The 13,430-nt window shown below is 35.8% G+C and overlaps 1 protein-coding gene across 4 annotated transcripts in view; it reads left to right on the top strand.

Annotated features, from left to right (window-relative positions):
• MPP7 (MAGUK p55 scaffold protein 7) overlaps positions 1-13,430 on the top strand; it is a 302,487-nt gene that overhangs the window by 234,147 nt on the left and 54,910 nt on the right. The window lies entirely within an intron of this gene.

Below are 13,430 nucleotides of genomic sequence, written 5' to 3'. Positions count from 1 at the left end.
TTAATAACTTGTTTGAAAAGTTAAATAGTATTTGCAAGTCTTGCAACCCAAAACAAGTGTACCTTTCCCTTTTCCCCTCTAGTCCCACCTCTTCCCTCAAGAGACAACCATTTTAGCTCTGGCTAGCAGTTTCTTCTGGTCTTACATTGATATTTCTGGATTTTTTCCTAAAATTTATTGAATGCTTATTATGTCCTAGGCTGCTCTAGACATTTGAGTTTCAACAAAGATCAAAACGAATACCCTTTCATAGAGCTTCCATATTGTGGGTAGATTTGGACTAACAACTAAATAAATAATGTAATATCTTAGGTGGTAATAAGTGCTATGAAGTAAAACAGGAATAGGATGATGGAGGAGATAGGGAAATGGGACATTCAGGAAGGCTTCTTTGAAATGGTTGTGTTTGAGCAAAAACCTGAAAAGGAGCCTCATGGGGGATGAGAATTCCAGGGAGTGGGACAGGCATGTGCAAAGATCCTGAGACAGGACCCCAGGGCCTCCGAGGGTCAGGAAGAAGACCAGTGTGAACAAGGGAGGAGTTGACAGGACTTGAGGTTGGCAGCAAAACAGAATAGTTGTGGAGAGGAAAGGATTGAGGGGGTTCTTTGTCTTTTAATATGTGTGGGATTGGAAATCATTGAAGTGTTCTGAGCAGAGCAATGACATGACCTGACATTTTTAAGGATCACTCGGCTGGTCTATTGAGAAGGGATAAGGGAGCGAGGGCAGAAACAAGGAGCTATGTGGGAATCCAAGCAAGAAATGACTGTGGCTTGAAACAAAATATTCTCTGTGGAGGTAGGGATAAGACATGGAATTCTGAATACAGTTTAAGAGTAAGACTGACAAGATTTTGAGACAGGTTAGAGAATCAAGGATGAAAGTGCCATTTTTGGACTTAGTAACTACAAGGGTAGAGTCACCATTTCCTGTTATGGGAGAGACCATGGAGCATAAGTTTGGGGTGGAGGAACATCAAGGATGCTGGTTAGGGTCCACTGAGTTTGCAATACTTGTGTAGAGGTATTAAATAGGGAACTGGATAGGCAGCTTTGAGTTCAGGCCATTGATTTAGAAGTGGTCAAAGTTAGGTCAAATTTAAAGTCAGGAAGCTGAATGAGATCACCACTAGAATGGATGTAGATTTGGGCAAGAAAAGAACCTAAAGAGAAGTAAGGAAATACACTCAGAGGTATGATTCTTCTAGGAGCCAATAAAAGTAAAGTTTTAGGAAGGGAAAGAGTGATCAAATAAGATGAGGAAAGAGAACTGACTTTGATTTAGCAGTGTGGAAGTTACCAGCAACCTTGATGGACAGTTGGCAGCTTAGTTACATTGAAAAGCATTTGACAAAATCCTTTGGTGATAAAAACTCAACCTAAGAATAGAAGGGAATTTCCTCAACCTGATGAAAGGCATCTACTAAAACCCGATAACTAATCTTTTATATATGTTGCTGAATTTGGGTCACTAGTATTTGAGGAATAGAGATATTGGGGTGCAGATTCTCTTTTTTTCTAGTGATATCTTTGTCTGATTTTGGTATCAGAATAATACTGGTCTCAAAAGATGGGGTGGGAGGCATTTCCTACGCTTTTTGAAAGCATTTGTAAACTTTGTGTTCATTGTTTTCTAAACATTTGCTAGAATTCACTGGTGAAGCCATCTATTCCAAGGCTTTTCTTTGTGGCAAGTTTTTAAACTACTCATTCAATCTCTTTACTTATTAAAGGTTAGTTCAGATTCTCAATTTTAGTAAGTACATCTCTAGTACTTTGTCTCTTTCATTTAGATTATCCAATTTGTTGGCATCCAACTGTTTATAGTATTCACTTATAATCCGTTTATTTCTTCTTGGTAGCAGTGCCCTCTTTCATTCCTAAATAATTTAGGTCTTCTCTTTTTTTATTGGTTCATTTATGTTAAAGGTTTCCCAGTCTTGTTGATCCTCTCAAAAGAATAAAAATTTGTTTTTTATTGATTTTTTTATTGATCTCTGTTCTAAGGATGTTAAAATGTTACAGTGTATTTTTACATTAACTAGGAAATGCTAGTTATTCTAAGATTTTAACATTTCCCTCCTAATCTCTGTATTAGGCAACTGTGCACACACACCCATACCCACACACACAATCTAAGGTGTTGGCTCACATGATTGTGGAGGCTTCATAAGAAAATCTGCAGGTTAGACCATCAGGCTAGAGACCCAGGGATGAGTTCAAAGGCCATCTGCTGGCAGAATTCCTTCCTTTGCAGAGGAGATTAACTTTTTTCTCTTCAACTGATTAGATGAGGCCCACCCACATTCTAGGGGGTAATCTGCTTTATTCAAAGTTCACTGATGTAAAAGGTTAATCTCATTCAAAAAATGCCTTCACAGAAACATCTGGAATAACGTTTGACCAAATATCTGAGCACTATGGTCCAGCCGTGTTGACACATAAGATTAACTGTCATATTCTCCTACACTCAGTATGTCTATGGTAATTATTGCATTGAAGAAATATTTGCCCTTTGGAGATTTGATACTGTCTTTCACATCAATTTCTTCTCTTACTAAAAGAAGTAATTTAAATAGTGCAAGTCAACAAAAATGATTTTGTAACATTTTAGTCACTTACTGTGTATCATACAAATGACCATAGTATCCTGGTGTACATCAAATCCCAATAGATACCACTATTGTTCACACATACGTTGTATTGCCACTGATTTTAAAGACTATCCACATACACAGGATGCGTCTATATCCATCCTCAGCCCTTGGCACCCTTATCCAGTTTTAGGAAAGCCCTGGAAAATAGTCAAGGGAGTTTCCAGAAATTTAGCCCTCTCATGGGAGCTTTTCCAAGGACTACTAAGAAGGATTTCTGAGACTCTGGCTTATTTTAGAACCTCACCCTTGCCCCTCCCTCATCCACCTTCACATTCTGTATCTCCTGAGTCCACAGAAGGAAAGGAAAAACTGAGGTATCCTGCAGGTACAGTACCCTTGGATCAAAAATGGGGCTTCCCAGGATCTCCTGGTAGATGCACAACCACTGTTGATCTAAATCAGACCAGTAGCTCAGTGAATACATTTGATGAATTTCACTTTCTTTGATGTGCATAAAATCAAGCATAAAATAGCATATATAAGTAGCCCTTAACCTCATGACCATTACATTTTTGACATCCCATGTCAAAATGATCTAATTCAACTCTTTCAAAAGAAATAAAATTGTAATATCCCAAGAATTGAATGTCTATTTATATAAAAATTATATCATAAAACCATAGTTAATCAATATGAATGTATACTGCGTTAGTATGATTCTTACTGATGTGTAACACACCACGTTTCTTAGGGCTTTGTTCATCAATAAAAGAGATTGGGCTGTTATTATTGGAAGGAAGGAAAAGCTCACTGAATGGGCACTGTAAGTTGTGTTAATTGCATAAAATTTTATGACCATGATATGAAGATAAATTGATAGTATGCTGTAAATATGAAGTACACAAACTGGACCTTTTAAAGTTGAATCTAAGTTAAGAGTTGCCTATTTGCCAAGCCTTTTATAGTTATACAAATATATGAATTATTAGGAATAATTCATTTCCTTCCATGAGCTCTTGAAAATTTCATTTAGCTCTGGTGGATGATGTGATGGGAGTGTGTGTGTGCATGCATGTGTGTGTGTGTTGGCTTCCAAAGGGCAATTGTTTCTCAATAGTATAATAGCCAGCTTTGAGGATTCTCTCCTTTCTAATGTAGTACAAAGTAGTTTAAATGAAGAATATTTCCTTTTTACATTGATAAGAATTACAGAATGTTTTTCCTTGGGTTAATTCAGTATTGAAATCTTGTTATAATCAATGAACAACTGCTTATCAGGCATGTGTCTTCAAACATAATTTCTTGCAAATGGTTTCCTGAAAACTCATCAATTTCTTCACCTCTGCATTTGCTGGAGTACTTCATGCAATTCTTTTAAAACAAGATCAGTTTTGGGACTTATGTAAGTTTAGACTGTTCTTTTTATTTAATTGAAGTTGTTTACCATGAAGTTCAATATAAACAAAACTGTCCATTTGCTTTTCTTTTCTTTTTTTTTTAAGATTTTGTTTATTTATTCATGAGAGACACACACAGAGAGAGAGAGAGAGGCAGAGGGAGAAGCAGGCCACATGCAGGGACCCTGATGTGGGACTCAATCCCAGGTTTCCAGGATCATACCCTAGGCTGAAGGCGGCACTAAGCCACTGAGCCACCCAGGCTGCCCCATTTGCTGTTCTTTTAAATGTATTTATCTCTCTACTTCTGTGTGTTTTTTTCTAATCCTTTTTCTTCTTTTTATGTGTGAGCACCATTGATTCTCACAAGTTGCACTATTTTATAAACCTAGTAAAAATTCCTATTTGCCCTATTATTGAATTATTAAAGCATGTTTTGTAGGTAAGCACAGCTATGTCAAAAAATAGTGCCTTAATATTCTCCCCAAAAGTAAAATTTATACAAAGAGAACATTTAGAAGCATTCTTTAAAAAATGGTAGAGCTTCTTTCTTGAACAAGAACTCTGCATAATCTCAACATGTCTGGAATACTACTTGGAAATATTTTCTCTGACAGAAAGAAACCATTCCTGCTTGGAGAATTTTTTGGTTGCATAGGCTCAAACTCAAAAAAATATATTAAAAATTTTAAATCCATTTTCCCCTTTTTAGAACTATATTTTTATATTTAATTTTATGTGTGCATACTGTATTTTCTCATAATTTTGAAAGTGTAAGTAAAAACTCATTTCTTTATTAGCTGACTGGCAGAAAATTAAATTCTCATATGGTTTCTCTTTTTTTGTGGTAATACTGTGCTGTGCTTTAAAAAATTGTCAGTGGTATCAGAAAAACTTTTTAGGACCTAAGTAATTTTTTTCTTGGAAATTGCAAATTGATATATTAGCTCCCATGATTTCATTAGGCACTTTGAGTTTCTATTTTTATTTTTAGCTTGAGATGAGCTGAGTGATTCAAGGGTATTTAGGGCATTTGAGCATTTCTTTAAGTTTTATTGAGAGCAATTTTAAACTGTAACATTCCAGAGATGGATTATGTGTTTGTTTAAAAACCTTGTTCCACTTTATACCAAAATTAACATATGTAGAGTTGGTTAATGTAATCCACAATAATTTTCATGTGTCTTTGATGATTTTTTCCCCCTGAGAGTGTTTTTATAAGATGAATGCAAGAAGCTGACTAACCCACTTCTTCAGATCTCCGTTACTCTTAAAGTTTTGTATTGGCATTTATTTTCAATTTAAACCTCCTCCGAAGATTATTATCTGCTAATTTGTTTGACCTTAATTATCCTTAATTGTCTTTGGAACAATTTTATGATTGGTGTATTATGGAAGCATTATTTCAATAATAATTGTCTTAGGACCATATTTACATACACTTTACATGTCAGTTACTATTTATATCATTATAGCAACTTTGGCATTATGTTGAAAAATGTTTATTTTAATGGAAATTTTCAATGTTTTGTTGGCAGGAGCTTGACACTGTATAATAACTCCCAGCTGCTTAGTTTTTATTAATGTCCACATGAATTTTTTAATCTTCTTACAAAATTCATTTACATTAACATATTTTGTCTTATAACTAAGATACCTACTGAACTATTAAATATTAGCTTTGTCAAATTAATCCAGTGTTTTAAAATGCAAAAAATGATTTTCATACAATGTACAGTAGTTTTCCCAAGTTAAGAAAAGAATCCACCTTTTCATGTATTTAAGGAGAGAAACAAGAATTGAAATGTTTATTTTTATCTCCTTTTGAGGAAATAAGCAGTTTTCTTGATTGTGTTAGTATCAAATAAATGTATTTTTTTACGAAAATCAGGAACTTTAGAGTGGATCCTTCCATCAGTCTCTAACTTTTGAAGTGCCTGCGATCAATACTGCTATTTTAGGATTCAAACAATTTCCCTGAGATGCTGCTTTTCCCATCTACAGACATCTATAACATTTAAACATTAAAAGCTTATTATTATTAAAAACACTGAAAATATATAATGTCTGGTGTTATTGGACCAAATTGGCTATATAAAAGAAATGTAACCAAAGATGGAAACTGTCCCACTTAAAAATTGTGGGTGGTAACCTAGTAGTATTTACTTTCCTTGAATTAACAGAAAGGCAGATGTCACTTCACTCATTCAACGTGTGTGTTTTTGGGGGCTGTGTTGGTATTGGTGGTGAGTCACCTTGACTCTGTTGGAGGGTCTTTTGTGTTAAGGGACATTTGTTCATAAAATGATCATGTGTTTTTTATAAAATGTCATCTTCAAGGTCTTAAAGTCTTACAAAAAGTAAGATTATTACAATGATAAATATTTACATTGTAAATTCACACTGAAGTTACCTACTTATGGGAGCCAATGGGATAAAATAACAATTTATGGTTTTTAAAAAAGATTCCAGTTTTATTAGTTTGGTTACAAATTTTCAAAACTCTGTTTTTCTCCATCTGTCTTGACCTTTGATACTCTCAACCTTTGATCTTTGGTTCTTATACTATATTCTCATTTTTTAAGAAACCATTTTCCATTATTTTTAGTTTTATTCCTTTTTTAATATTTTAATTATTTGGCTATTTTTAACTCTTGTGATTATAAAAAGGTAGTCTGTTACAATAATCATGTCAAGATATAGAAGACTAGACCCTGCCTCTGAGACATAGTCAGATGTATTTTGTATTATGTGTTGATGTGACACACAAATATATCTTTCAGTAGTGGATTTCATTTGTTCGGTTGTTCATATATTATGAATAATGTGTTTTGGTGGGCTTTTTAAAAAAAATTTCAAATTATTTAACATTCTGGAAAGTTTGAGAAATAGAACAATAACAATTGCCCACAGTCCTCTCTCCCTAACAGAACCATTTTCTGTTTTCATCCATTTTCTTGCATGGTTTTGTACCCATACCAACTTTTATATTAGTAAAAAAGTAAAACTCATAAGTATGACTATTGCATTCTGTTTTTTTCATTTATTATATCAAATGTATTTTATGGTGCTGTATAGTTTTAGAGTTATAATTTTAGTGGCTTCAACCTCATTTCTTAGTTGAAATGTGAAAAAGTGTAGCATAAGTTAATCATTCTCATACATCAAGTTGTTTTTTGGTTTTTTTTTTTTTGTTTTTTTTACTGTTGAAAATGTCACTAACATTTGAAATTACAGGATTGATAGGTATAGGAATACTTATCTACAGAATGAAGCTCATTTTAATAATAAATGATTCTTAATTTACATATGTAAGAGTTAAATTTATAGTCTTTGGGTGAATGGTGTTACATAAATAAAATGTAGTTCAGTAGCTTTATAAATGACCAAGTCACAACTCCTAAGTTTAACTTTTTTACTTAAATGTCAGTGTTAAATTACAGAACTTCCTAAAAATCTTAGTTTCTGGTCATGAGCTTGTGTTGTGAAAACCCTTAAATTGGTATTTGGGAATATTTCTGTGTCCCCTAGTAGGTTGGGAACTTTTGGAAGGCAGAGACACCATTCTGTACATTTTTATATTTTACACATCATCTTGAATACATAGGAATTAAAAAATGTATTTAATTGTATCTGAAAAAAAAGTCTCCCACAGAAAAGAGCTTATAATTTTTAAACCCTAAGATAAACTGCTGGTCCTTTATTTTTTTTCTATTTGCTTATTTCATAAAATAATAGAAGGCTCATCGCTTTTTCTATTATACATCTATGTATTTGGAGTCACATTTCAGACTTGCTTTTTTCTTTCATCATTTAATATTTGAACCAAAGCCTGGGTAATTTTTTTGTTTTGTTTTGTTTCAGGTTTTTACTTAAATTCCAGTTAGTTAACATATAGTGCTAATATTAGTTTCAGGAGTAGAATTTAGGGATTTATCACTTACATAAAACACATGGTGCTCATCGCAAGTGCCCCCTTAACACCCATCCTCCATCCAGCCCATCCCCCACCCACCCCACCTCCCTCCATCAACCCTTAGTTCTCTATCCTTCAGTCTGTTTTATGGTTTGCCTCTCTTTTTTTCCTCTCCATGTTCATCTGTTTTGTTTCTTAAATTCCACATATGAGTGAAATCATATGGTATTTGTCCTTCTCTGACTATTTTACTAAAAGAAGAACCACTTAAACCCAGGGAGCAATTCTGCCTACCTTATTGGGTTGCTGTGAGAATTAATGAATTAATCCACATAAAGGCTTCGAGGGGTGTCTGTTACCTAGTAAGTTCTCAATACGTATCAAGTACCACCATCATGACTTCTGTTTTTTTAGTATTGGTATCATCAGTAAGAGAATTCTCTAAACTCATACTAAGAATCACCTTTCTGGGTTTTGGGGTTTTTTTGGGGGGGTTGCGGGTCATGACATAATAATAAACCATCTGGTACTTTAGTACAAAGTATGTGTCAATATAAAGGAGTGAAAGGATTGTTCAAGAAGTATTTTTAGGACCACTGGTTAATTACTTATGAAAATATAAAGTTACAGCCTCACCTCACAAGTTTGATCTCAGCTGAGTAATTCCAGATGGGATAAAAAAAATAATTAAAGCTGTGCAACCCATTTTTTTAACTTAAAATATAGGTAACTATTTATCAGACTCAAGGATTGGAAAGTCATAAAAAACAGTGGGAGAAATCACAAAAGAAACAGACTCAGATACATAAACATTTTAAATTTCTTCAAAATGGAAAATTGAAAATCTTAAAAGTGTTGGCAACAAATTAGGGCCAAGGGCTGTGACCTTAAAAGACACATGTATGTGTATGTATTTATGAAGACCCTAATCAAAAAGTGATCAAAATGCATTAACCAGCAAATCACAGAGGAAATAAGAAATGCAGATGGGTAATAAATATGAAGTAAGGGTCAACTCCAGTAACAGTGAAGATGAAATGACATAAAATTTTTCACTTGTCAAGTCACTGAAAAACTTCAAGGCGATGAGAGGTCTTCTTATGAGAGACTGGTAACAGGGGTCATTGTGCTTTCTGCTCGTGGAAATGTACATTGGCATTCACTGATCTGAGAAGTGTTTGGACAAAATCTATCTAAGCCTCTGGCAGCATCTCCCTGTGAAATAATCAGTGACATGGAATAAAGGAAATGTTCAGGGACATTTACTGCAATCTTGAAATACGGAGCAGAAAACAAGCAACCTTTTGCTTTGATAGTAAAAAATACTTTAAATAAAGCTTTGCAATCATATGCTGAGTTAACAAATGATCATAAATTATTTCTCCTCGAAAATATTAGGTATAAGTGTCTCCTTGTGATCAGGGGGCTGACCTGCAGCTGCAGTCTTACTGTAAAGTCACTTTCCTATGGTCGTCTTGTAAACGCGTTGTTCCTTGGGAACACACAATCTCTAACAGCTGTGGGGAAGCTCACTGGGAAAAGCCTGTCCGTAAAAATCTTGAGCCAATTATAAATTACAAAAATGTGAAATATAAGGAAAGATATATTTCGGGTAAAACTGTTGCCTTAGTCCAAATGTCTTGTTGCTGTTCCTTTTCCCCTCCCTTTTTCTTTGTTTTTTGTTTTGTTTTGTTTTTTGTTACAGCCAGCTCTTGGTAAGACTGGAGCATTGAAAATGCACTGGGATTAAGTAAAATTCTAGGTTATTTATTCACGTTTACCTGAATGAACCCTTTGCTTACTTTCAGTTTAAGGATATGTCTTTAAATCTTCCTTTTAAGAAGAGAACCACATAAAAGCCGATGGGAAGGGACTGCCTCTCCCTGACACACAGTTAAGTCTCCTTTAAGCGTAGACTAAGGAAGGCGTGTGCCGGCACATTGCTCATTAATGCGACCCAGGGTTGAAAATTAGAGTCCTCAACCACCTCAAATGGCACATTTATTGGTTCCTCTGGGAATTTATTTTTTTGTGGGGGAGGCTTATCTTGTGTATTTATGTGTATGGGTAATATAAATGTGGAACATAAACAGGTATCTGTGGATCAGGAGAGTAAGAAGACAGAAGGGAAGGATACTCTTTAAATTTAAATATTGTACCAGAAATAACATATATCCCTAGAAAGAGTATCTGGGGCGGGGGTGGGGGGGGGGGGAGGGGAGGGGGAGTGAAAGGATAGTGCATCCTCAATTTTTCTGCTGTGTTTCTTTAAAATGGTTTACTGCTTTAATAGGGTACTTTTAATATTTAACATTTAAATCTCGCTTTAATTTTAATATGAAATACTCTTTATATTTACATATTATTAATTTATAACAGCCAATTAAAAACTATGAATAAGCCGCTTATTTTTCCCTTTTTGCTAGACTGTGTGCTTGGGAATACAGGGAGGTATATGGTCCTGCCTTCCAGGTACTTATAGTTAGTTGGAGACAATCAGGTGCTAATCTGTACCTAAACTATGTTGGTATTTACCAGATGCCCGATACTGGGCCAAGTGCTTTATATGAATTGTTTATTTAATCCTTAACAACCAGATGAGGTGGATACTGTAATCCTCATTTTAAAGTTGAGAAATGAGCCACAGAGAAGTTTTCTAAAAGTTGGCAAATCCTATAGCTGGTAAGTGTCAGGATCTAGATGCTGCTCTGGGTCAGACCTAGCTACCCCTGGTCCTCATTTTTTTTTCTTAAGATTTTATTTATTTATTTTAGAGAGAGAGTACATGATTGGGGGGGAAGAGCAGAGGGAAGGGGAAAGAATCTCAGGCAGACTGTGCTGAATGCAGAGCCCGAAGCAGGGCTGGCTCCAATGACCCTGAGATCACAACCTGAGCTGAAACCAAGAGTCAGATGCCTAACAGACTGAGCCACCCAGTGGCCCCTGGTCCTCAGTTTTTAACATTTGGTACTCCTGCTACTAGAGGTGGTGTGGTGACCTGACTGCAATTTTTCCTCTGTTTTGTAAGCGAGTGTACTGGGTTAGGACACTTCACTACTTGTGGGTGGGAATTCCAGTTGCTCAGTCATTGCCACCTGGAAAACTGACTTGAATGAGATCAGGATCATGTCATGGTGCATGGGCAACTGCAGTCACATCTGCATCCTCTGTGGACAGGGAGCAAGGATGGAGAGGGCCCAGTGTTCTCCACGGTTTTTTCCAGCTCTGTGCCTTGGTGTATGCACTGTTTTGTCATTAAGTCTGTCTCTTAGAATTTTCTTTTATGGAAAACACCAAATGTGCCCTGTTTTCTTTGTTGAAATTTACAATAAGAAAATGAAACAGGAATGAAGTAGGGTTTTGTTATTGCCCTTTTCTAAAGAGATTTCTTTTTATTTGAGAGAAAGAGTGAGCATAAGAGAAGGCAAGCATGAGCAGGGGGTAGGAAGAGAAGGAGAAGCAGACGTAGCAGAGAGCCAACATGGGACTCAATCCCAGGATCCTGGGATAATGACCTGAGCCAAAGGCAGATGCTTAACCTACTGAGCCACCCAGGCACCTACCTTTTTAAATTGCTTGAATTTATAAAACTTTTATCAAGCACCTAATTCTGTACCAAGCACGGTATAACTAATATCACCAAACCGTCCTATGCTCCCTAGTCCCCATCTTTGATGTCCAGAGAAGCTCACATCAGAAATCTGATTACCTTCACTCTTACCCCCACTATCTCTTTATTGTTTATAATGAAAGCAAAAACTTCCATGAACTGTAAAAATTCAATTAGAATGTAAACCCTTTCACTGAAATCCAGGATTTAGCTGGGATTCATGGCTCAGAAATTTGTCACTTTTGGACTTCATTTGCTTTGGATGAAGCATTTATGTTCTGGTTTGGTTCATTCCTGGGCTGTAAGTCCGTAGTGCCTTGAGGGAAACTCTCCTCCTTCCAAGGAATAACCGTGTAGGAATTTCCAGTTCTACCTGCCTATCGTTTAATTGCCTTCCATGAGACAAGAACCATGGGAACCTGAAATCAGAACACTATGAAATACCAGCATTGAAGAGTGAGAATAGCTAATGTGTAATTTCTACGCTAAACCAGAAGCCATCTTAAGCTGGATTCCAGAATGAGCCAGCAGTCACGGGTGACAGGGTCGGGATGGTGTAACTCATTTCTGCAAATCGATGAGAGAAAGTTGTCTGAGAAGCAGTGTGCTCGAGCCCTGGGAGTGGTTGTAAGGATCCTCCCCACTTCTGCTGTGGCATTGAGAAGACTCCCATGCCAGGGAACCCTTTTCCTGTGTTCTCGTGAGTCTTTCCCAATATCCTAAAGACCAAGAAATAATAAAAGGCTTTCCTATGACCCTTTGTAGAGAAGTAGTTTGAATTCTCCCTGCCCGGGTGGTTTTAGAACTGACACGTGTTCTTCATCCTAGGGCCAGGTTGGCACATTTCCCCATTTGCTTCCTTGAATCTCTTCCTCCTCTGAGAAAAGCCAGTGTTTTATCCCTTGTCCTGTTTGCCTTTTCCTCTTTGCCTTTGAGAAGAGCGCTTTAGAGTGATTAACTCTCGACTCAAGTCCTTTGTAAATCTTTCCCTCAAATAATCTGAGTACCTCCTTAAAATGAGGCCACAGCACTATGTATTATCCAATGAATCTTATATCACCCCATTCCTAATATCTTGGCTGATTTTTATGAAACTGTGAATCCATAAAGTGAGTGCTATCACTTCATGGTCATTGATTGCTTTTTAATATTGGCCTTTATTTGAATCCTTCTAATTTCTTAAATGCAGTGATAGTATTCTTTTTCATTATGGTCCCTAGAATTCATACAGATCAGTATTAATATTCTTGCATTTTATTGTAAAATACTTCTATTAAAAATTACTACTTATCAAATTTGATCAATATTCTTTCCAAGAGAACATATTTTTATATACTTAAAATGTTCTTTGTACCATGGAGCTGACATGAATATATATAATGTTTCAATAAGCAGAACTGTTTTTCTTAAAGTCTGAATTTTGAGGATTAGGTCAAATAAATTACTGAATTTATACTGTGTGTATGGAGGAAATCATACTGTGTATGATGAACACCACTATCCTAGAAAGGAAATAAATATCATACGATGCAGCGACATGAAGAGCCAGCAGAATGAAACTGGGGTTGACTGGGACAAAGAACCTTTGCCTCAGCTTTTTAAGCCCATATGTTAAATGGTAGCCATGAGCTGGAGAAGGCTCTTTAAGCATTCAAATTTGTTGAAGTGCTTTTACAGTTATTTTAGGGAAAGACCATATCATCTGCTAATATCAATTATGGTCTTTCCCTAAAATAGCAATTGAGACTGAATTTTATTTCCAGATTACATTAGGCTTCAAATGATAAAACCGTACACTTTACATAGGAGAAAAAGAACCTGGACTTGGTCATTTACTACCCTGCTGGAGTCTTATAAAAGAGCTTGCTCTTCATGACAGGCTGTATAGGCGAGTTTGACACTGAGCTC

The sequence above is a fragment of the Vulpes vulpes genome, chromosome 2 (assembly GCF_048418805.1).
Source record: "Vulpes vulpes isolate BD-2025 chromosome 2, VulVul3, whole genome shotgun sequence".
In the NCBI taxonomy this organism is placed as follows: domain Eukaryota; kingdom Metazoa; phylum Chordata; class Mammalia; order Carnivora; family Canidae; genus Vulpes; species Vulpes vulpes.
Note: the sequence above shows the minus strand (reverse complement) of the source record. Positions and strands in the feature narration are given on the sequence as shown.